Genomic DNA, 24,815 nt, shown 5'->3' with positions numbered 1-24,815 from the left:
AGCGGCCAGCGCATGTCGAGGCGCGAGGCGCGGGTTCGAAGAGAGAGAAAGCGCGCCCAGACACGTTGAAAGAGTGAAAGAGAAAGTTACGATAACAAGCTTCAAAGCCATTCACACCTTCAAAACAACTTCACTTTTATTTCGCTTCATTAAATATATGAATCATATTTATTTAAAATAAAATAACAAGTGCCAACACCCGCTGGGAGCGCGGCAATCGGAAGCAGTTCACTGGACCGGACGAACGTCATAAGTATACGCGGCGGGACGGAAGTAGCCGAGAGCTTCACCCCACTGGTGTAACCATCAAATTGGTCGAAATTACCGATCACTAGGCAGCTGAAGGAACACAGTTCCCATGATTCCTAGAGTGCAGGCCTATGCGCTTAGGAATTTAGCAAGTGACTCCAACATAGCCCTAGCTAAACTTTTTTTTTCTAATTGAAAACAATATAATGCAACATGTTTTTGCGGTATTTTAATTACCTGTTTTTAGGGGTTCATCGAAAATAGCTAGAAAAATCGAGGATAGTTTTTTTTAACTGGCAAAAAAACATTTTAAAATTTTTACATTTTTATATATAGAAATCTTCCGGGCGCAATGCGAGTATCACTTACTATAGTTAATCGCTCACATTTTTGTAAGAAGTGAACAGAGCATGAAGTGCTTTGTTCACTTCTTACGGCGGCGGCTGCTTAATGACGTATTATAGCTGCGCTCTAATACGTCATTAAGCACGCGCTGCTCACGCTCAAGTGCGAGAACGTGATGTTACCGCCGGAGCCGCGTGTGCAAAAGGTGCGCTTCGGTCCTCATCTCTGCTCGTTGTGCGCTTCGTGCGATAAACTGTGAGGCGACCCCGTCTACATCTACGGCCCCGACATCGACACCCGCGGCGGCTTCCACAGGCGAACGTGGCCGCTCACGCAAACACGCCACAGGCTCCTTAAAAAAAAGCTACGGAGCTTCTTGAAAAAAAAAGAAAAAAGAGTTAGAAGTGAATTTTAGTGTATATTTACGCCGTGAACCCGAATAACCAAACCATCTGCTGCGCAGGTATTCTTAAATGCGAGAAAACGCGAAAGACACTCGCTGTACGTGACGTCATCGGCGGATCTTTTGGCTGCCCAAGGCTAGGGAGGCGGGGCTTTAGCCCTATTTTGAAATTGCTCTTATGACTCTCTTGCGCGTCGCATTGAAATATAATTTTGATATCTGTTATTCTAAAGGCCAAGTGAACGCAATTCAAGTGTTTTTTCTGAACTGCAGAAGTGCCCCATTTTCCCTTTAAAGGGATGGTGAACCGAAATTTGGATTTCAGAGAACAATGCAGGAGCGGTAGGCGGGACGTTACAAACTCCACAACACCACTTGCAAGGCGATATCTCGAACGGACGGCCGTCCTTGGAGGTCGTCCGAGACGCCGTCCTTGACGTTGTCCTCAACTTCGTCCTAGAGGCCATCCGAGACGCCGTACTTGGCATCGATCTCTAGGACGTTGTCCTCGAGGTTTTCCTCAACGTCGTCCTTGAACTTTAATAGGTGTACAAAACATTACTCGAAAACATTCCTCCCGCGGGGCTATAATGCTTTCGCCCATCTTCAATGCTTGGTTTTCTTTCCAGTCTCCTGTACGGCGGGCTCCGCTTTGCTCAAGGTCTGTGACTGTGACAGGTAGCCTGACCTTCCGCCATTGAGGCGGCAGACCTGACAGTGCTCGAATAGACGTCGCTGACTATCTTTTTTTACCTATGTGTGTCTTATTCGAACCTTCTCCTTTCCCTTCCCTCGCTCTTTTTTTTTTCTTGCAGAAACGGGGATTGACAGGCCCCCATTAGAAGGAGTGGCCACAATGTTCCGGTTTTCCTCCTGTTTTTTTTTTCCCTTGGATTTTAGATATATTTCAACGCTCACATACATACATAACTTCTTTCACGAAGGCAGTCCTGAGTGTCCTCCTCTGATTTTTTCTTATTGGTGCTGAAAGGTACAAGGATTCCGTTTTCGCTGTGTGATTACGGGCTTCGACGGACGTTAGTTGTAAATTAATTTGTAAAATATTGATGTAAGGAATCGTAGTGCACTTCCAGGCCAAAAGGCAATGTGGTTAGAGGCTAAACCAATTTAAACAATGCTCGTAAAAAAAAAAAAAAAAAATTCATTTCAAGGTCTCCAGAACTAACTATGATAGACAGATGCTATGATCTAGGTTATAGTTTGTTCCGACTTAATACAAAAAAATATTGTGTGAAACTAATAAAAAAATCTCTCTTCATTGTTTGTTAGAAAGTATCCACTTTTTGTTGTAAATGACGAAAACCTGAACTATTTTATTGTTTCGTTTTTCTTGACAGTTATATATTACTCTTTTTGTATTGGTGCTATTGTTTTGAATACTGTGTGCATTCAAGTTGTTTCCCGCTGCTGTGGGACAAGGTGTCAGAAGCTTCTCAAGCAACACCCAAGTTGTTTTTAGAGCGCAGTTCTGAGGCGCCCGTTTCCGGCTTGAGCGCGGCGTCGGCGTCGCCGTCGGCGTAACCGCGCGGTGCATTATGGGTGAGTTTCCTCGCTAAATTTAGCGGAAAAATTTCCCCGCTAAATCTAGCGGAAAAATTTCCCCACTAAATCTAGCGGAAAAATTTTACGCTAAACCTAGCGGGAACATTTCCCGGCTAAATCTAGCAGGAAAAATTTCCCCGCTAAACCTAGCGGGAAAATTTCACCACTAAATCTAGCGGAAATATTTCCCCTCTAAATCTAACGGAAAAATTTCTCTGGGGGTTACGTGACACCCCACAGGTCACGCGACCACGTGGGGGTCACGTGATCCCCTGATGTCACGTGAGTCCACCAAGGTCACGTGACCTCGGAGCGGGGGGGTCACGTGACCCCTCCCCCAGGTCTTGTGACCCCCCCAGAACACGTGACCCTCAGTACCCTTCCCTCCTCCTCCTCAAGAGCTGCGCTCGAATTCGGCGTTACAGGGAGTTGTAAACGGCTTTCATTTCTTTTCTCTGCTTCCCTTCTCAGACTGTAAAAAAAAAATCGAAATTAAAACAAAATAAGGGGTTCTGCGAATAGGGGCTAGATTGAATAGCTATATGCTTCATCCATAAATCTTAAAATGCAAGAGAAAGGCATGACCAGTTGTTCTGCTATCAATGCTGAAGCTAGGGATAAAACTTTTTTAACCTGGTGCAATTCGCTGCAGCGGTGAAACGCACGTGCGAAATTTCGTGGTACTGTTCATATTGTCATTCAACAAAAGCGATCTCTCGCATTTGCGAAGCACGTGGTTTGAAGACGGATGTCAATTTTTAAGTTGTTTTTTTTTCTTTGGGGGGGGGGGGGGGGGGGGAGGGGAGGGATCTGTGAAATCTCCACAGCCTTGCACGTGCGTGTGCGTCGCTTTGCAAACCGAGCAAATCACGCGTCACTGCGCCCTGGCTACTGCACGTGATGCACGTGCTTTTTGTTAATGGAAGTCCGCGATGATGGTGGGTCAGGCCATGCAGAGCCTTTTATACTGGGAGAGTTCGGCGGGTGGGAGGGGCTTACGGCCCGCTAGGTCTAGCGGACTCAGCGGGCGCCGCTTCCGCCATGATGTGCCTCCCGGCGCTTGGGTCCCCCCCATTGACATGCGAGGTATACGCGTGTAGGTTTTGCCGTTTGTGCTGTTGTTGGCGTAAGGAGAAAGTCGAAAAATCAAGCATTTTGTTACGTTAATCATACGTTAATCATATACTTACCTCGCACAATCGAGAACTCGGCTTCCAGTCAGCCCTTCTTGGTTTCCCAGATCTTGTGCCTTGCGCGGTTTTCTTTTCCTTGCGGGAACCGGTACATCCTGAACCCCGTTTTCGCGTTGTTCGAGCACCCAACGGCACTGCAGTCCCCCATTTCTTTTTCATCTAACGTCTGGCAGAGCGCAGCGCAGAACGATCATTTTCATCGTCGTCTCTCGCTCCATGGATTCTAGCGAGCCGACTGCCGGCTCGAGTCAGTAGGGCAAACGGGTTTTATCAGCCGCCACCAGCCTTACACCAAACAAGGGTGAAGCTGGCAATTTAAGGTTATAATTATATTGCAATTAAATGCAAAGGTGCAATCAAGCTAGACGGCAAGGCACATCATGGCGGATGCGCACAGTTGCCAGACTGTTTGATCAGTGCTGCCAGACTGGCGGCTGGATCAAAGAACCGCCGAACTCTTCTAGTATAAAAGGCTCTGAGGCCATGCTGGCAAAAACAGACGTACATAATCGGAGCGGTAAGTCGCATACATGTAATCGATGTTCAAGTTACTCTTTACCGGAAGGTGTCTCGAAATTTGTTTCCCTGCAGACGCTCTTTAATGTTGCACAGGGACCCAGGGTTATTGCGGAGATATACAGGACGGTGCCTGTAGCACGTTCGAAAGACTCCGCGCACTCCTGGAGGCGAAGCTTATTAAACAGTATATCGTGAGAGAGCCCGTCCTGTCGCAGGCGCGGCTTGCCATCACTCTGAGGAAAATTGAGCCGTTCCTCAAACAGTGCCCATTTGAGTAAATATAAAGCGAAAGGACCTCGGCTTTCTTAGCGCACTCAATATTAGTCTTTCAGCCAGTAGTCATATTTACTTGTCCCCGCTAAAGTGGCAGTTGTGGCGCTTCTGGCAGCGCGTGGCGGCACACACCAAATGAATATAACTATCTCGCTTGTTTACACTAAAGAGGACTGCAGTGTCAGTTTGCCTTAGTGTAAAGTTTGTTTTGTTTGAGCAAAGCGGGTGTCCCCCAAAATCTTTGGAATCAGCATTTTTAACACTATAAGTAGCAAGCATTTTTTTTTGTATCTTGTGATGTATGTCTCATCTGGGATGTAAATACAGGACTTACCTTTACAATTCAAGGCGGGCGTCTCAGCAGTGATGTGCATCGCGAATGAGACCTTCCAGCACCTATGGAAAGTGCTTAGACAGATGTGCATGAAAGCAAACTGAATTTCTAGATACTTTTTTGGTATCGCGTAGAAAACAACGTCTTCACATTATGCGATTATACTTGCGATTTCGCTGTTGCGAAGTCGCTTTTTTGGCACAAAGGCCATTGCGGTGTGATTACGCAGCTGTCACACTTTCTTCGCAACGCCGACACCGCTCCTATGGGGCTGCCCAAAAATAACTGCACCAAAGCCGTACCTTTAGATTGTTTGCAGCAGCCTACAAGGTAATTTTAAATTTTTTTAAGTGTCGCGAGGTCTTTTACATTAAGCGCATGTACGCATTTGTTATTATTAAAGGGGCTGTGCAACGACATTGGGTAGGAATATATCTTACTTTACACCAGCCTCCAGGTACTAGTGGGACCCAAGAATACTCGAACGCAACACCACTGACCAAGAAGCGTCTTCGTCGCGGAGGAATTCGAAGGATGAAAGCGGAGCTTTTCTTTCAGTCTCTCTTTCCAAAGCCGCCTTTTGCTCTTTGCTCTTTCGCAAAATTTGATGACGGAACAGTGGGGACAATGGCAACAGTACGATCCCCGGGAATACGTCATCGAGCTTTGCGATCCCAGCTGTGACGATATTCAAATGCTGCTCACACAGTGGACGCGAAGACTGCGTACGCATTCGATCTGGGCTCGTGACAATCGATGCCTCGACATACATTCGGGTAGTAGCCCGTGTCCAATCGCTGCAACCACGACAATAGCCGAGCCATAACAATGTCTGTAACTCAGCGCGTGTCCTGTGCTTTGCCAACCCCAGAGCGTGGCTATGATCAACATTGGCGGCGCTTGTTCTGGCTGTGAGTTGAGCGGGTGAACAGTGCTCGTTTTTCTTTAATTTTTTTCTGAAACTTCTATTGCGTGCGGTGAAAAACGAACGCGTGCTTCATAGATCATTAACGTCAGGGATCCGTTTTAAGCGGTATTTGCGCAAAGTACAAAATTTTTGCATCGCCCCTTTAATCAAGAAAGACTATATGAACTGCCTCAAAATAACAACTTAAAGGGGCGGTGCAACGATATTCAATTGGAATGTTATTCACTTTACACGAGCTTACTGGCACTAGTGGGACTCAAGGATACTCGCATGCAACGCCACTGACCAAGAAACTCCTTTGTTGCGCTGTAATGTCGGGGACAAAACCGAGCGTTTTCATTCAATCTCTCCTTCGCGAAGCTTGATGACGTAGCTCGGCGGTATACAGTACCGCCCAGTGACGATTTTTGAATGCGGCTCATAGATTGGACCCGAGCATTGCGTGGGCACTCGATTCGGGCTCGTGATAATCTATAGCTCGAGAAGCATTCGGGTAGTGTCCTGTGTCCAATCGCTGCAATGACGACAGCAGCCGAACCATAACAATGTCTGGAACGCAGCGCGTGTCCTGTGCCTTGCCAACCCTAGCGCGTGGCTATGATCAACATTGGCGGCATATAATCGGCTCCAGATCACGTGGCCGCTTGTTCTGGCTGCGAGTTGAGGGGGTGAACTCTGCTCGTTTTTCTTTATTTTTTTCTTCGACTTCGATTGCGTGTGGTGAAAAACGGACGGGTATTTCACAGGTCATTAACGCCAGGGATCCGTTCTAAGCGGTATTGCGCAAAATACAAAAGTCAATGCATCGCCCCTTTAAAGCTCTAAACTTTCTGTTGTGTTCTTAGCCCTCAGCAAGCAGCAAAGAGTGGGAGAAAATCGCCAAGTGCTTCCAAACAGACTGGAAGTGCCCACAATGCATGGGAGCAGTTGACAGGAAGCACATGTAGATTGAGGACCCAGCCGACACTGGAAGTCTATAACTACAAGATGCTGAATTCAAGTCTACAGCAGCTTTTAAATTTAAAATGTCTTTTGATTGCGATATTTCTCAAATGTTCTATCGTGTACCGCTACAGGGTACCTGCTTTATGGTCCTGATGGCGGTCGTGGACAGGAAGTTGAGGTTTGTGGCAGCAAGCGTTGGTGCATATGGCACCAAAATGATTGGGGCGAGTTTAAGGTTTCAAAGCTAGGGCACTTTCTCGGTAGAAGGGTTTGAATTTTCCACCGCATAACAAGCTGCCGGGCTCCCACGTAACTGCCCCCTACGTCTTCGTCGGGACTAATTGTTTCAGCTAAGGCCTCACTTTTTGAGGCCCTAGCTTTAATCGATACTTATAGATATCCTGGATGAGAACCTCAGCATATCCAACTAACGACTGAGTAAAGTAAGGTAACTTTTAGTTGTTAGACTTGCATTATGGTTCGTTTATTCTTTTCTTTTTCCGTTCTTGTCTTTTAGTGATAAGAGAGAATGAATATTGCTGCTCCCAGTATATATACAAAGCGTTCGAGTCGGCACGAGCGTACATAGGAACGTTCCCATAATTCCCCTCGCCGAGATATCTCCTGCGATTTTCAGAAAGGCCCTATTGAGACATGAATTATAAAACCAATAGTTAAAGAGCTAATCGACAGATTCCGGTTTTACTCATTTTCGTCCTAAGTGCGAGCCAAGGCAATATACTCCTGCTTGTGGCCTCGGATTCGCTCGCACTTACAATAAAACAGTATAATTAGGCCGCATAATTTCCGGTTTATTTATAAGGGAAATCTGCAGATACTTTTCGGTGATTTATGTTTAGTTTTCAAATATCATGAATGTGGGTGTTCTGTTACGGGCAGACGCGAATAAAATGATTATCATTGAACTCTTTTTTTTTTTTTTTTCAGAAAATAAAAGTTAAAGTCTAAGAGCGGAAGGGTGTAGACAAAAAAAAAAAAAATACAGCTGGAAGTAACATTTTTTAAAAACGTGTTATTGTTGATTCTCTTTTTTTTTTTTTTTTTGTTTTGAGCAAGTTTTTTTTTTTTTTTTGTCACCTTTAGATGTTTTAGGCGTTTTTCGACTTTAACGGATCTTGTATCGTTGACAATGATGGATGTTGGCGGTGCTTTTTGGTTAGAACCGGAAAGTCCACGGGCTAAGCATCATTCGCAAATTCATCGTGACAGTTATCTTCACCTCTAATGTCCGCGAGCCGGCGGACATTAACTACCCGGTGAAGATGGTGAAGGCGAAGACCCGCATTGAGCCAAGAGCCCTCACCTACGCGCGTCACCCAAAGACGGTATAATTGACCGCTCTTTTCCTTCCTTTTCTTTGTTTGAAGTCAGTGGAGTGCCTCGTCGTCGGAGCGAGAATGGACATTTCTCCAACACAAAGCGGGCTTCACTTCCCGTCCTGAGAAGACGTCACCGCGCTTGCGTGCCGGGAATTTTTGACACGACCTCGAACGGTTTCATGAACCGGTAAAACAGAGCGAACTACAGAAGGGAAAGGGAGGAGGGGTTCTAATTTGAGTTTGTCCTCGTTTGGACTTTCTCAAAACCACCACTCTCAGAACGTATGTCGCAACTGGACCCGCCGTACTTGGTTCGTTCTTATAACAATCTTTGCGTTTTATCCTCCAAGGAAAAAAAAATAATTTGGTCACCGATCCCCGGGGCACTTCGAGGTGTCGGTGTTGTGGCTTGGTCACCGCGTATCCCCAAGGAAGTTTCTTCAAGTCCTCCCCCCCCCCCCCCCCTTCTTCCAAACTAAATGCAAGGCTGAGAATCAAGTGCCAATCGGTCGTAGTTCGAAAGGGACCAAGTGCGTACGCACCCAAATACGAAAAAAAAAAGAAACACACACGATTTAGATGCTTTGCTAAGGTTCAAGCGAGAAAGTTACTGCGCTCAGGAACTATACCAAAATCATAAAACTATCTCAAATTAAATTTTTTCCCAGAACTTGCCAACAATCCTACGAAATAACATGAAAAAAAAGCCTGGAAACTTACGTCACCTAAAAGTGACCACGCACATATCAACCTGAAGGATACTGCCGGTGAATCTCTTACCAGAGAACGAGTGCCCTGTAGTGCTTAATGAATACTTTTATTGCGTATTTACGATTGAACCCCTACAAAATATTTCTACCGTCCCACAGGAGCGTTATCACCCATGTTGTTCATTACTGTTAACTCATTCGGTATCATTAAGCAAATCGAAAAACTACTACTCACTTCCTCAGTTAAATCAGGCACTATTAACCCAAAGATCTGAAAAAATAGTCAACATTTCCAGTGAAAATTTATTTCTGAGAGTTGCCTACCCCCCCGACTGGATGGTTTGAAGGATCGCCCCAGTCCACAAACAGTGAACTCGGTGTTCCGCATCTAACTATCGCCCCATCTCTCTAATTTTCATTGCGTCTAAGCTTCTCCAGCACATCTTATATTTGAACATCATGACTCACCTATACTCAAATATTTTTTCTTCAAGCACCAGAACGGTTTTTGTAGAGGGTTCTCCTACGAGATTCAGCTATGTGAATTTGTTCATGAACTACAGTCTAACCTATAGTAAGTTACAGGTTAAGAAGGTAGCGGCAAATGCCGCTCAAAAGGAATCGTAAATCCCTCCGCCACCTCCGCATCCAATAGCGGCCCATCGTTTCCGTGACGCCGCGGCCAACGCGCGAGGAGGGTCTTACCTCCCTGTACAATTTGCTTTATCTTTCGACTTTGACTTAGCATTGTGGAAGCCACGAGAGGGAGATTAGAGTTTTCTCCCTTCGATAGAAACAAATACGACTTCGGGGGATTAGGTTCCCCTTCCGATGGATACAAAGGCTGCTCTCATGGGCTCGGTTCCCCTTCCGATGAATACAAAGGTCGCTTTCTTGAAAAGTGGGATCGGAGACAAGTTGGCATCACTCTGTAGCCAATATCTATCCATTGAAGCGGAACAAGGGGCGTTTCCAGTGAACTCTTCTTTCTACTGCGGAGGGATTTGAAACGGGCGCATCACGCTTGTGGGAGGAGCTTCTCCTACCTTCTTGGACTTGTGACCGCAATATTCCTTGACTTCTCGAAAGCATTTGATCGAGTTCCCCATCAACGCCTACTTTATAACTATCATCCGTGCATTTAGATCCCCTCGCCTATTCATGTATTAGTAGTTTTTTCAAGCCTCGTATGCAATACACATTCGTTAACTATCATGAATCTAAACTATACTTCGTTTCACCTTAAGTGCGAGCGCAGGCAAAGCTGGAAGCGCGAGCTTGGAAGTTCCGTGCGTTCAGGCTTTGCTCGAGCGCGCGAGCTGGGGAGAAGCGCAAAAAGCGCTGGTCTCGCGCTTCTAGCTTTGGCTTCGCTCGGAGATAATGTGAAACGAAGTATAACAAACGTCACTTCCAGAGTACCACAGTGTTCCGTCCTTGGACCCCTGCTTTTTCTTATCTTCATAAACGACCTTCCGTATAACATCTCCGGCAAAATAAGACTCTTCGCTGATGACCGTGTTATTTATAACACGTACCATCACATCAGACACAGATCATCTTTTGCTCCAAAGTGATCTCATAAAAATTAACGACTGGTGCGGGAAATGGCTTATGTCGCTTAACAAATCTAAGTGTAAACTAACCTATTTCACCCGTAGAATGTCTCCTTTATTCTTCCAATATACTCTTGACAAAGGCGTAATCGAATCAGTATCAGTGTGTAAATATTTTTGCCTTATAAATATTTTTGCCTTAAACTAACACCTAACCTCTCGTGGAATCCTCACATCCAAGCCATTTCTGCAGAGGCTTCCCAGACCCTTGAATTCATCAGACGTAATCTGCAATGCGCTCCCCCCCCCCTTACACACACACACACACACATGTCCAAAGGACGGCCTATGGAACCTACGTAAGACCAAAATTAGAATATGCATCCGCGATCTGGAGCCCTCATCGTACCTGATCAACCACCTAGAGTCAGCACAAAATCGAGCCGCCCGATTCCTCTTATCAACGTATGACCACTCCTCCAGTGTCTCTCCTCAAAAAACCCAACTTGGAGTTACACCGTCGCTCACCCGAAGAAATCTCTCTCGTCTTTGCCTTCTCCATACAATTTATTGCCATTATCCAGAACCAAAGAACACTTTGCACTTACCCCCCGATAAAATACCATCCCGCCTGAAAGACTCTCAAACAACTAAACGAAATGCCGGCAAAACTAGCACATTCAACGAATCATTCCTCCCATATGCCGTCACAGAGTAGAACCAGTTGCCATCCCCCTTCGTTAGCACCACTGATGCAACAGCGTTTTACGATTTCTTACTTGCCCATTATGTATCATTTCTCACGTTCTTTTTTATTATAAAATTGTTCTACTGATGCGTTTGCCTATTGTATTCCTTGTTATTCTTCGCCCTACCCTCTTACGTAATGTCCTAGCCGGGGCTTTAAGGTGGAAATAAATTAAATGAAATGAAATGACAATACGAAGGAAGGAAAAAGGGCGAAATGCAAAAGGAATGTTTCAAGAAACACTCATTTGTGCAATATATATTCGAGAAATGATGCCCCAATGATCGGGTACTCGCTGACAAACCGAGTCTAGAAAAGAAAAAGAAAAATACCGTGTGAAAAGAAATCACGAGAACGCGAAAATCTGGAGCAACACACGGATCCAGCGAATTCATCCGTGTCTTTCTCCATTTGCCTCAATACAGCAAGGAGGAAAGCGCGCGGCTGGCCTCTCCCACTTCTTCCTCGCTTTCTTTGAGTAAATTTAACGGGCACTTAAAAGACCTCCAGAACACACTTCCTTAAGAACTTGGCGAATCCGCTTGCGACCTCGGCTCTTCAAGCAATTCACCAAGTTCCTTTTCTTTCCTTTTTTTTTTTTTTTATACCCGACACGTGCACGTGCACCATAGCAATCAGGGGGAATGTTTTTCAGTGCTTGGCATTGGTTTGACGGGTTTTTCGTTTTTTTAATAAACTGCCCTGCGAATGATTATAACTAACGACACTGAGACAACAAAGACAACCCGTCCTACAGAAATAGGCTCAAGCCTACCTTCTGCGCCTATTTTTGTATGTTGCGTTGTATTTATAGTCTCAGTGTCGTCATTTGTAATATTTTGCAGTGCTGAATGCCTTTTCCCAAACAGGTGGCTGCGCTGCGGCGAAGTGAGATGGGCAGCATCGCAATGTGCACTGCGCGGGCGGGTTCACTTTCCCGCAGCACACCAATCCGGGGGGAGAAGTGTGCTACACTGAGGTGGCCCTGATTCCTGCCAGTGTTCGATGCGAGGATCGAATCAAGTGACGTTATTTTGTGGCACTCTTCAGACAAGGCAATTTCTCCCAGCAACACGTCACAACACGGGCTGCCCGTGTTCACACACAGCAACCAATTGCTGCAATTTGCCATCACCGTCATTAAATTGTATTTTTTTCTTGCAACACACAATTACGCGCTGTAAACGTTTTTTTTCATTTAAATGGCGTTGAGAATAGCAACTCATATTTTTGAAACGTTTTATTTCCAGAAACGATCAATTCCAAACCAGAACCAAGTCTTCAGTTGTCATCATCACTGGCACGCGGTATCACTTGAAAATATCGCGTCCCTGATTGGCTACTGTCGCTTCAAACGTCTTCGAATTGCTTCGAGTTGCTCGCTTCTTTCGAGCCGGACCCGATGTTAGTGATTCGTGTCGATCTAGAGAAAGCTAGGGAACAACCCACCAGCAACCCCAAAATTGCCGAGAAAGTTGCCTCGTCAGAAGCGGGCCTGAGCGGTCATATGAGATTTTCATAATTCGCACAAGCCTACCGAAACTATCTGCAGTGTAGCGGAGCATGAGCTCTTAATTTCAGTATTGAGAAAGTAAAGCTAACTTTCGAGGCGATGTTGGCACAGGTTCCTAATTTTCTTCTTTTTTTTTATGTAGATGGGAGTAGCACGGGGTACTTCGGCGCAATTAGAGCAAATGGCTCAGGATCTCTGTTTGCGTGTGTTTGGTTGCATCATTAGTATATGGCGTATTCAGTGACGTAGGCAGAGGGGGGGGGGGGAGTTCGGAGGTCGAACTCCTTCCCCCCCCCCCCCCCCCTCGAAATGCCAAAGCTCCCCCCCCCCCCCCCCCCCCAAACTGGGCCCGCTCGCTACCCTGCTCACGCCGCCTATCTTGCGCGGGGCACGGAGCAAAGGGGGAGCGCGGATTATCTCCAACATATATAGACCTTTCCAGCAAAGGGCTGCTGGCCGGTTTCATTTTCAGTGTTCGTGCGTATCGCGCGTGATTTGCTCGCTTTCCGAAGCGACGCACACGCGCGTGCTGAGCTGTGGAGATCGCACGCTGAGCTGTGGATTTGTAAACATTGGAAAGGTCTATACTTTCGGGAAAAATCTTTGGGTAAAAAATGCTAAAATAAATAAAATAGCCAATATTTCTTCATTCATGCTTATTTTGTAGGATGCAGAACTTGGTCTCAGATATATATAGAGAACGGATATTTCGAAACATTTGTGGGGTGACGGATGGAAATTTCATGGCAAATTATAACAAACTATTCTCACTGAAATACATAGTCCAATCAAACTAAAGTGGACATAATAAAACGCACACATGGTGATAACATAATTAATACAATGTCAGTGATGTAAGGAATATTAAATAAATTGTAAAAACAATTGTTTTGTAAGCAACGGGTGGCGCTGCGCTCACGCACACCTTGTGTACTGATCAGAATTACGTGCTTTTGACAAGAAATTACCGCGAACAAAAAAGTAACTGTGACTAGTTATTTCAGAAAGTAATTTACAGGCTCTCTTGATCATTTCATTTATTGCAAGCGCCTACATATTAAGATGCAGCCGCCTGCGTTCACGGCAAATAATATTCAGGATGTCTACCGCTCGAACTTCAATGTCGCGGCGAACATTCAAAAGCACCAAGCAGTCGCCCATTTAAAGTGGACGCTCTTAGGTATGTTTTCAACCGTCGTAGTGAACGAGCGCTCAGCTTCCGCCTTTGTTACGGGCAGAGTCGCTAGTATTTTGAGGAGACGATAGACGTTTGGGAAAGGGCCTCCGGACAGAGGGCGACCGCCTGTAGCGCAGACGTGGCGTTTAACGCATCTCCCTCTTTCATTGGACGCCTAAAATTTCTCTATTTTTGGCGAAGTTTCCCTAGCTTCTTGAAATTTCCCTCCGTCGAGACACCTATCTCGATGGTCTCTCACGGATGCGATGAAGTCCGTCTTGCTTTCTGCTTTGCATGTTGAGGTGGCATCCGATGCAATTCGTTATTAGATCAATATTTTCATTGCACGGAACACCAGTAACTCCTAAGAGCCTTCATATTCTCACTACGCAATGGCGCAAGGGTATTCAAGGTCGTTTCCACGTTCGGCGTGTGGTTTGCGTGTTTGTGTGTGGTGTGTGATTTCATTTCTCCGAGTGACGGAACGACGAGTTCAGATTAACGGCTGCTTATCGCCCTGAGGTTATGCCGCAGCTGCTTTTAGACCACACTGCAAGATAAAGCGGCCTAGCAAAAATAACTCTCTTTCCTTCGGCATCTTGTTCTCTAGCATGAATTTGTTAAACCTTCAATAGATTATAGATTTTCGTATTGTGATTGTTCAAACTTCCCCTGGCCGAAATTCCTCTGGCCATATGGGCCCCTGGTGTTTGTCCCAGGACAGTTGCTCGGATATTTCAGCGTTGAGATTTTTTTATTTATTTTTTCTGCTTAATTTCTTGTTACAGTGTAGCCTGCCGGCAACAGCCAGGCGGTGCCAGTAGAGTGAGAGCCCAAGGTTATATCCTGCCTCGGTGTAACTTGGCAAAAGAGGAACGATAGGCCCCGCATAGCGTGCCGACGGCTTCGATATCCGCTACGTATACGAGCTCAACGCACAGATATTGAAGCATGACTCAGCGAAAATATTAATACTACTTCGCAGTAAAAGCGCACTCCTGTGATACGTAGTCACATTCTGATTGGCCCGCCAGGCCGTAGCTTCCGCCGTGCTTGCATGTTATGCGATCATGGCTTCCTGGCCTACCCAGTATATCTTGCTTAAGACACTATGGGCTATAGCGGCGCCACCAGAGTATTAGCTGACGTTTGAACAATGGAGCTGCAACTCCCAGGCATACCCAATGTTTCTTGCGTCAGTCGCTAGATATCGCCAAACCGAACAGCATTGCAGGTTGCCTATAGACCAGTGTCCGAACTCCTAGCCCCCAGCGATAAAAATTTGAATTAATAATTTCAAGCGCATGCTCTCGTGAAGAGAGGGGCCGCACCTAAAACAAGGTTTTTGTTTTCTCTTTACAGCACTTTCGGCATTGGTATTGTTCTTGGAGCTTCGTGACTATGCCTTTCCAAAGTCCTTGCACTACGGTATGTGCGAAGCTTTCTAAAAAAAAAAAACGGAGCCTTGCAAAAAGCGCAGCCCTCCCCCCCCCCCCCCCACACACACACACACACACACTTTACTGTGTCATTGCGTCAGCATAAACAAACATAGCGGCGCCTATAGAGCAGAGCAGACACTAGTCTAAAGCTATCCTTGTGTTTTGTCTGCCCTTCACGCGTTGGTAATGCAGCGCTACCTCAAGAAGCGGGGGGAGTTGTGTGCTGTGAGGAAGCTTTTAAAGTTGGTGGGCCACAACTACGACGACAGTAGAACAGTGAGCCACCACGCCTGTATTCTTGTAAATGAAGCCTGCTCCGTCTTCAAAAATGCCAGTGCAGCTTTAGCCGTTTTATCTTAACAGCGCGCCTCCCTAATCTTCGCGTGAGCGTCCGTACCGCCGAGCTCACCCCCCCCCCCCCCCCTCTTGAATAAAATCCTGGCTACATCTTATTCCGGGGGGGGGGGGGGGGGGGGGGGGGTAGTGTTGCCAGACTAACTGGGAATTCCGCCAGAGTTAGAAGGATCCCCTTCAGTCTGGCAACAATATTGTGGGATTCCGCCAGACCTGGAGGACTCTCCGACGAGTCTCGCAACATTAGTGGGCTATGCCGTGCCGGACGGAACCCCTCATCAGTCTGGCAACATTAGTGAGGCAACTCCGCCATCTTTGGTGAAATCCCCTGTCGGTATGACAACATTAATGGAAAAATCCACCGGACTTGGCGGAATTCCTAATTAGTCCGTCAACATTAACGAGAAATACCGCCAAGTTTGACAAAATAACCGATCAGTGTGGCAACCTTAACAAATATTCTGCCAGCTTTGGCAGCATTTTGGATTAGTCTGGCAACATTAGTAGAAAATTCCGCCAGATTTGAAGGAATCCTTGATTTATCTGCCAGAATTTAAGAGTATACCGTTCTGCTTGAGAAAATCCCCCATCAGTCTGGCAACACTCAAGGATGATTCCACCAGATTTGGTGAAATCCCCCAGATTTTTGGCAACATTAATAGGGGATTCTGAAAGATTTGGCGGGATTCGCTTTTAGTCTTACAACATTGATGGGGAAATCTGACACTTGCGGAATTGCCCACCCGAGTTATGACATCACAGGTTTATGGATGGCCCCCCTAAAGAAGGTTGCCGCCTGAATCCTCAGTCAATTTCTCTCAAGTTTAACTTGCCGCCTGAGTTTTCAGTCAATTTCTCCCAGATTCAACAACACCGTCCGTCGCCACAGACGTTCTTCCTTGACCCCCATCACCAAATATATGTGTCGCCGTCACCGAAGCTTCATGCTTCGGTGAGGGCGGTTTTCCTTACATGTCTGTGGCCAATGACGGTCCTGCTGATGCACGATATGGAATGACTGCGAACCCCGAGAGTGACCTTCATTGTCGAGGGCACCCAAAAGCTTCTGCCACGCCATAACAACTGCTTTAATTTATGCGGTGATTATGTGTAGAAGTTGCTAGAGCGTAGAGTATGTATCGACATTATGTGTATATTTATTTACTTGTTTACATCTTCACCTGCTTCGCCGATAAGCATTATGGTGGTGCAAGAGGGATATGAGTGCAAATTAAAAAAAATAAATACACATAACAATAAAAAAAAAGACCATGCGTATAATATCGAGACATTTTATCACTCTTTTTTCTCCTACCTAGTTCATCGGGGGTGGTTCTCATTTAGGCCTGTTCTCGGTTCAAACTTTTCGTATGGACTTTCTCATAAACGACCGATCTCAAAACGTCCTTCCCGATTAGGTCCGCCGCATTTTGTCCAGTTTTGTTACATCCTTCGCGTTTTATCCTCCAAGGAAAAAAAAATCAAAGGGGGGTACTTCGTGGTGTCGGTGTTATGACTTGATTATCGCATATCCCCGAAGAAGCTTCTTTAACTACTCTACCCCCAACTACCCTACACGCACGCGCTCACCTCTACATGCACACTTGCTTTGGCCCCTCGGTTTTTGCTACGTCCGGTTTTATTTATTTTATTTACAGAGTACCTACATCGCCTCGAGGGCATTATTGTAGGAGGGGCAGGAAATAACACACATACATAAAAAACACAAAGTGATCACTTGTCCGCACAGATTAGATACACAGCCGAGAAAAAAATACACTGTTGTCCAAGGTGCTCACCACATCGTCAGGCAGCAAGTTCCACTCTCTAATTGTCTTTACAAAAAAAGAATGACAGAAGCTGTTTGTTTTATAGGAATATTCAAAAACTTTTCTAGAGTTATCACACCTAGCTGAAACATACGTTGGCCCCAAAAGATACTCATTCTTATTAATACTAGTATTATTATAATAAAGGCGATGGAAAAACTTCAATCTTAATTTTTGCCTTCGAATGCTCAAGGGCATCCCAGCATGGTTTTAACCTCTGTCATACTAGCGTATGGATCGTAGTTGTTACTAACGAATCGCGCTGCTTGATTTTTAAGTTTCTCTCATCTATCGATCAGATACTGCTGGTAGGGATCCCATATAACGCACGAATAATCAAGCAATGACCTTACGTGCAAGAAGGAAAGAGTTTTTTTTACGTCTCGGGACGCGTGTTTGAAATTTCTACGGATAAAAAACAACATCTTACTGGCCTTATTAATTGCGTAGTCAATATGTTTATTCCATTTAAGTGATTGGTGAAAATAAACGCCAAGATGTTTACATTCAGAGACATTACCGATTGTCAGGTTTTTGATAGCATAACTTGTAAAAAATTTAGAGACGTTTCTAGCAAAATTAACGAGGTTACATTTTCCAATATTTAGGCTCATGTTCCATTGGTTACACCAGTATGCTACCTTATGTAGATCGCTCTGTAGGATCTCGATGTCTCTCGTCGAATTTATTTCCCTGTAAATAACGCAATCATGAGCAAAAAGTTTTATTGTCGACTGAATATTTTGTACAATGTCGTTAACGTAAATTAAAAACTGTAACGGTCCAACAACACTACCCTGGGGGACCCCCTCACGGTCACTTAAGCAATTTCGTATACAATTTAGTACCTTACTATTAATATTTATATAGGCTAGTTTTATCAGTAAAAGGTAGTGCGGTACCGTGTCGAAAGCTTTGCTGAAATCTAGAAATCTTGAATAAATTGCAGTGGCTTAGCTCGGCTATTTCAGGATATGCGTAGCGCGAGCTTGGGTTCAGCTGGTTATTCTTAGCTTTCCTGGTTGTCTAGGATTAGCTTGATTATCGTGCTTACTGCTTTTGTAATGACACACACACGGTATACGGATGGAATCTTCTGCTTAACGAAAAAGTTCTTGCAAGTTGTACAAACCCGCGCCACAGTTTTACCCCACTCCAGGCGGCGCCGCTAAACCCAACGTTTCAGGCATGGCACTACTTACTGGCGCCAAGTCTTTCATGTGCCCCAGTCTTTCACACACGTCGCACACATATCCAAACGGATTGTGTATGAAGTCCGTCTCGAAGGTCCGAGTCGCACTGGCGCTTTCGCTAAGTTTCACCGTATACTGTAAACGACTTAATTTTCGCGGGCTCAGTACTTTGCGATCTACAGGGTGAAACAAGGAGACGCCGGGTTCTTTAAATCGACCGGAAAATTCGGTTTCGTAACCTATCGCACTACGACTTTGTGCTGCGTTGCCCACAGATGGTGCATTTTTTTTTTTTTTTTTGTAAAATTTGCAAAGAGCGAACTTACCTGAGGAAAAAGTAAAGAAAGAAAAAGGCTTCGCTCCTATGGAAACGCGGCGATGCCACCGGTCTTCAAACAACACGGCGCCGTTTCGCACGGGAGACAAGAGATGGCGCAACTAACGCCGCCAACGAACGAGCATACGGCGCCGAGAGCCAGCGTCTGTAGCAGACAATCTTTTCGACTCGAAAGAGGCGCGCATTCCGCAGGCGGCGACAGTCGCAGAAACAAAAACAGGCGCGGTAACAACAAGGGACTTCAGTTCCTTGTCTGCTAATTACGCCGGCTTTCGTCGTCGTCTGCTCGTTCGTTGACGGCAGTTGGCGTCGCGACCGCTTGCGCCATCTCTTGTCTCCCATGCGAAACGGCGCCGTGTTGTTTGCAGACCGGTGGCTTCGCTGCATTTCCATAGGAGCTAAGCCTTTTTCTTTCTTTACTTTTTCCTCGGGTAAGTTCGCTCTTTGCAAATTTTACAAAAAAAAAAAAAAATGCACCATCTTTGGGCAACGCTGCACAAAGTCGTAGCGCGATAGGTTAAGAAACCGAATTTTCTGGTCGATTTAAAGAGCCTGGCGTCTCCTTGTTTCACCTGTAGTTCAAAGCTGAAATTTTGGAATAATTCGCGGGTTCTAATTTTCGCGGCGTAGTGGGGTCTCAACATTCACTCGGATGTCTTCATAATTACGGGAATTGTTCACGGGACCTATTTTTCGGAAATTCTAGGCGATTCGCGAAATACGCGAAAATTCGGTCCTCGCGCAAATTAAGTCGTTTACAGTAGTCAGTCAATCGGCGAGCCTTGACGTCATAGACGGCGTCTTGCTGTTGCTGCTGCTGAGATGGTCGGGCGCGTCGCTCAGCCTCCTGGCGACGCCGCTTTGCTAGACGTTCCTCCCTTTGCTCCGGTGTCTCCGCAGCACGTTTAGCCTTCTTCGGTTCGTTCTTCCTACGCTCAACCGCTAATTGCCAGGCAACTACTTCGGGATCCGATCAGTTAAGCTTCTCCGCTCTTCTGCGCCGCTGAGCAGCAATTTCGCTCTCCTTCTCCATGGCTATACCACGCTGGCAAACGCCCCGCTATATGTATACTCCCACTGATACCTCTGCGCATGCGCACACAATGAGAGGCGCTATCAAGCGGCTCCGGTGCAGCGTCAGACTTGGCTTCTGCGCAACGGAGGTGCACAGCTGGGCACGCGGCGGCGCCAGTGCGTCTGCCGCGGTTATGACGTCACTCCTCTGGAATGCGCAGACCGGCGAGGCGCGCTCGGCGGCTCCGGCGCGCCAGCTGCGCGCCGTGTGACGTCACCGCTCCTCGCGCATGCGCAGCACGGCTCTCCAGGAGCCTCGCGAAACTGCTCAACCTCGGCCAGTGTAACTCACGCTACAAAATTCAGCGAAGGTCAGGACTCAGGCCCTGCTCGTTGGTTGTCCGGATGGGATTGCAGGCTCTGAGCAATGAAGCACCGAACTGCTCCTTTGTACCAAAGCGAAGCTTCGCATTTGCCCATGCTTGCCGGGCCGCGGGAGGTTGAACTTGGCGTGGGCCGGTCCACTCCAAACCGTTTTTTTTTTTTTTTTAATCTTTAAGTGGACTGTGGCTCTCGCTACTAGCTGTCGGAGCCAATGCACGGCTGAGAACCACGTGCCATTCGGTCGTAGTGAGAACGTAACGAAATGCAAACAAAACCGAGACCTAATGCGAAAACAAAACAAAAACGTTTTGAATGTATTGAGAAGGTTGTAACTAGAATTTTTAAATGAGAATGGCGCAAAATAAGAGTGGGCGAAATCCGAGTGGGACGTTTCGATATACACCCATAAAGGACGCGCTGGTCAGGCAAACTGATGTACGAGAGGAAGTCGTTTTCATCGTTCAGCACGCGAACCTTACAATAATCCTTCTGTTGAAGCATGGAATCGGCGTTACGTATGAAGGATAGTGTTTTTTGGACGAAACAAGCCTTCTAGTCAGTACGTAAGAGTGACACGGTGGAAGCATAAAAATAATCATTGAAAACGATGTTGTTGTTTTTTTCTTTCGCCAGCTCGATTTTTGAGTTAGCCGAACTGGAAGATATTAAAGATCAACAAGCCTCTTCGACGGGTGACAAACTACTGCGAAGCTATACTGTAATTAATACTGTATTCAATACTATAAAACAGTATTGACCTCCAGAAGGTCGTCAAAGTGCGGATAAAGGTTCGCATTGGCTTGGTCCGATGCGCTTCGAACGTCGACCTCGTATTCGCGTGTGAAGGAAACAATGGAGGACCTCAATAAGTTGGTAAACTTTTGTAGTCAAGTACAAGTAATTTTAGGGTACAAATTACATGTTAGCCCCCTAACCACCCACACACTTTTCATTTGCTCCAGATTCGAAGAACCACACGTTTACAAAGAAAAGCTGTTTTATGTTAGCAAGTGAAAGCGTGATTGTACCAGTTATTTCGGGAAATGTCAAGAGCGTGAAGGTGAAATACGACCCGACTGCACTTCAGCAAATAATGGCGGCGTAGGCCTGGGATAAAGTTGCCCAGGCGTGCGTTTTGATTTATGAATATTAGGATATTATTGATACGAAATCCACACGGAATTCCTATGAATGTGTGTTCGTGCGAATTTAAAACCGAGCCGGCACGAAGTGCTAGTTGACATCGCTGATTTTTTTTAATGCTTATTGACTCTCTCTTTTTCTCTCGAATTTAAACAGATTCTGAATGAAACTGCAATATTGTTAGCGCTATATTGACGTTTTACCTGATTCGCGAAACTTGGGCCTTCGCGCGTCTTCGCCCATCAACGCGCCCGCGTAACCAAATTTTTGTAACTTCTGTTATGTCATTTGAATTGGCTGATATTTTAAATGCATCGGTTCTGACATTCGTTTTGATTCACAAATAAATAACCAAAACAGACGGTTGATAAACATGCATTTGTTTGTATGCCTTTTCTTTCGCTGAGCTGTCTTTTGCGTGTCTTTTTATGTCATAAATCGACTTCAGTCCGTGGGTTTCGCAGGTTTCGCATAAAAAAATGTTTTGCGTTATATCGTTGTTTTTCAACTCGCAGATGAGATGTTTTCCTTATTTTGTTGCGGTGGCGATAAATCGAAATTATTTATTCCATCTTAATAAACAAGCGCGTAGAGTGATGCTGCCTACAATAAAATGCTTCCGTTCTTCAGCACTACAAAAAAGAAAAAAGAAAAAAAAAACGACGCAGTGCATATTTCATGCCCTTCTGGGGCCCAATTCAGGCAAACTTTCTGCTACCCAGAGAAAGAGCGCGGCAGTTAGCTCAATGCCGTAGTAACACAATGGTGGAGAACAGTTCGCTACTGTTTTACCGGGTTTTGTGGACGCTGCACCTAAATTTCCATTTGCGGGTTGTTTTGTTGTTGTTTTGTTTCTTGTAATATGCCCAGGGACTTACACTGCAACATGAAGTGAGGGCCGACTTTGGTCTACTGTGTTTCGTGTCACAATGCGATCCGATGAGTAGCCACTCCGGTTGTGTAGGTCCTTTGGACGATGTCTATTAGCAATAATCATTGGCGAGAATAAAATGGCGACTTACTAATATTTCATACTTGCCTTTTCTGCCGTACGTGTGACCACCAAGGTTCGTAGTCCAGTACGCTTCCTGAGCCATTGACAACTTAACAAACGCAGACTGTGGCGATCCCTGAGCATTTTGTTATCGTTCTTCAGTCAGATTGCGGCGTTGGCCAATAAGAACGCCGACGAACGACTCACCAAGCAAGAAAAAAACGTCAGCATAATATGGACATAGCTTGCGTTGCTAAATTGGCTACGACTATAGTTGACAGTTATTTCCAAAGATTTGAGTTGCGTTCTCAGCCGGCAGTGGATCAACAGGGATACTGCTATCTCAACACTGATACTGCTATCTCAACACTGAACTTCAATCTCACTTCAAGCAACAGCAGCAGCGTCAAAAATTTTATTTAAAAATGGCAGATTCCTCGGTGAGCAGTGCTATTCGGGAGGAGACAGCAGTAGAGACATTGTGAAACACCTCATTGATTTTTATTGACAACGAGCCACTACACCAATATTTACATATTTCGTTAACTATCAGCACAACACCTCTTTGACGACCTTGAAAGTTTGTGACATATAAAGCACAGTGCACCGCAAACGGACAGTGGAACGCATGTTTGAATGAGATGGCATGGGAACCAAAGCAGCTGGGCCCCCTACTTGCAGATGTTAGTCGATGAACAGGAAGTGAAGAAGGTGTATGAACTTATAAAACAGGCGTGCGGCCTCCAAATGCTGAAGTTTTTCACTTTCTATTGTTTTGAAGAATGTGCAGAGATATGACATTGATGTTTTGAGATACATATGGAAAAGATACCCGTTCTATGTTTATCTAGTTCAAGCTTCATATGATTAGAGTTACAAGTCACTGTTCGGGTAAATGATTTCTTGTGTAAGTGCTGTTTATTATGTTTTGTTTCTTTGCGACCAGTTTCGTCGAAAGTGTTTGTACAATCTAGCTCTTCATACACACAAACACGCGGCCCGGATGTCACACTTCTGCGGTGATGTTGCTGTCGGCGCATGTGCAAACGCTGCACTTCACGCGAATCTTGTGCCTGCGCACGCGCAATGCTGACCCCTCGTGTGGTCTCCTTTGTATGGGAAGGAAATCCAACCGTCGCGCCACTAGCGGCTAAAGTGAGAACTATACATTGATGAGGACAACAACAACAATAACAACATAAATCATTTGTTTGCGCTTTGACCTAGCCGGGCGTCGCGTCAGCGTTCGGCTGGGACTCGTGTTCACTCAGCAAAGCCGAAAGCGGACGCGACACGCGTGGATTATTTCCCTTAATTTTTCTCGACTGAGCGCGGTAAAAGAGCTGGGAACGCCTTAATGGGTTGCGCGCAATCTTTGTCCAGCGCTCAACCGAGAAAGATAAAGTAAAGATACAAATGCACGTGCCTTGAGTTAATGATAAACACAGAAATCTTGGAGAAAACAATCTGGACATAGAGCACTCTATAGTTCGACCTCCTCGCCAACAGTATGTTCATCTGCTGCTGCCGAGGAAGAAAGCCCTACACTTGGGGACAACCGCTGCTGTGTGTTACGTTGTAAAGGATAGCGCAGCTTTCAGAGTGTTCTAGCCCCGCATAGCTGCGAGAGCATGTAGTTTCGTCGTGTACCTCATTCACACTCGTTCTCGTGCAAAGGAGACGCTTGGGGCTTCGAGCACTGCGGAAGCTACTTGGCGAAGTAGCGAAAAAATTTGGGTTGTGTGTATGTTTATACAGCCTAGAACTTGGTCTGCCTCAACGGGTGACGAGTCTCCTAGCTGTAGATGAACAACTTAGACAGTGCAGTAGAACCGCTAGCCTGGGGTCTTTAACGTGCATCACGAAGTAGTGATACACGACCGCACGCCGGTATGATACTCATCCAGATCGAAACGGGCAGGGGTGGGGATTGAACCCAGGATCTCTGGGTTCTGCAGCAAAATAGTTGACACTGCGTTTGAGTGATACTCGTTTGCTTCCTCTGTTTTTTCTCTCACCACGTTTGCTGGAGGACCCCGTAAGGTTGAAAGATGAAAGAAATTAAGACTGTGTTAGCCTACATAAATTGAGGATTAACCTGAAGAAACGCACGGCGGAACTTCTTATGTTCATGCTTCTGGGTTCTATAATTTGAACTCTTATCGGCTGCTGCATCAATCTCATTGGCTGCACTGCGATAAAAACACGCTTCGTCACGCCCTCGGTTTCTTAAGATGTCAATGACAACAGAATCAAAATGATGGCATCAAAAATTACTAGCGTGATGGACAGTAATTTGGTGTACTAACCTACAAGGCAAACTTGAAGAAAA

At 45.7% G+C, this 24,815-nt stretch overlaps 1 pseudogene; it reads right to left on the bottom strand.

The window, feature by feature from the left end:
* Positions 1-18,343: 18,343 nt before the first annotated feature.
* On the bottom strand, positions 18,344-19,981 carry LOC120837797 (annotated as a pseudogene).
* Positions 19,982-24,815: the final 4,834 nt, after the last annotated feature.

The sequence above is a fragment of the Ixodes scapularis genome, unplaced genomic scaffold (assembly GCF_016920785.2).
Source record: "Ixodes scapularis isolate PalLabHiFi unplaced genomic scaffold, ASM1692078v2 PGA_scaffold1__304_contigs__length_218370807, whole genome shotgun sequence".
NCBI classification, from domain to species: domain Eukaryota; kingdom Metazoa; phylum Arthropoda; class Arachnida; order Ixodida; family Ixodidae; genus Ixodes; species Ixodes scapularis.
Note: the sequence above shows the minus strand (reverse complement) of the source record. Positions and strands in the feature narration are given on the sequence as shown.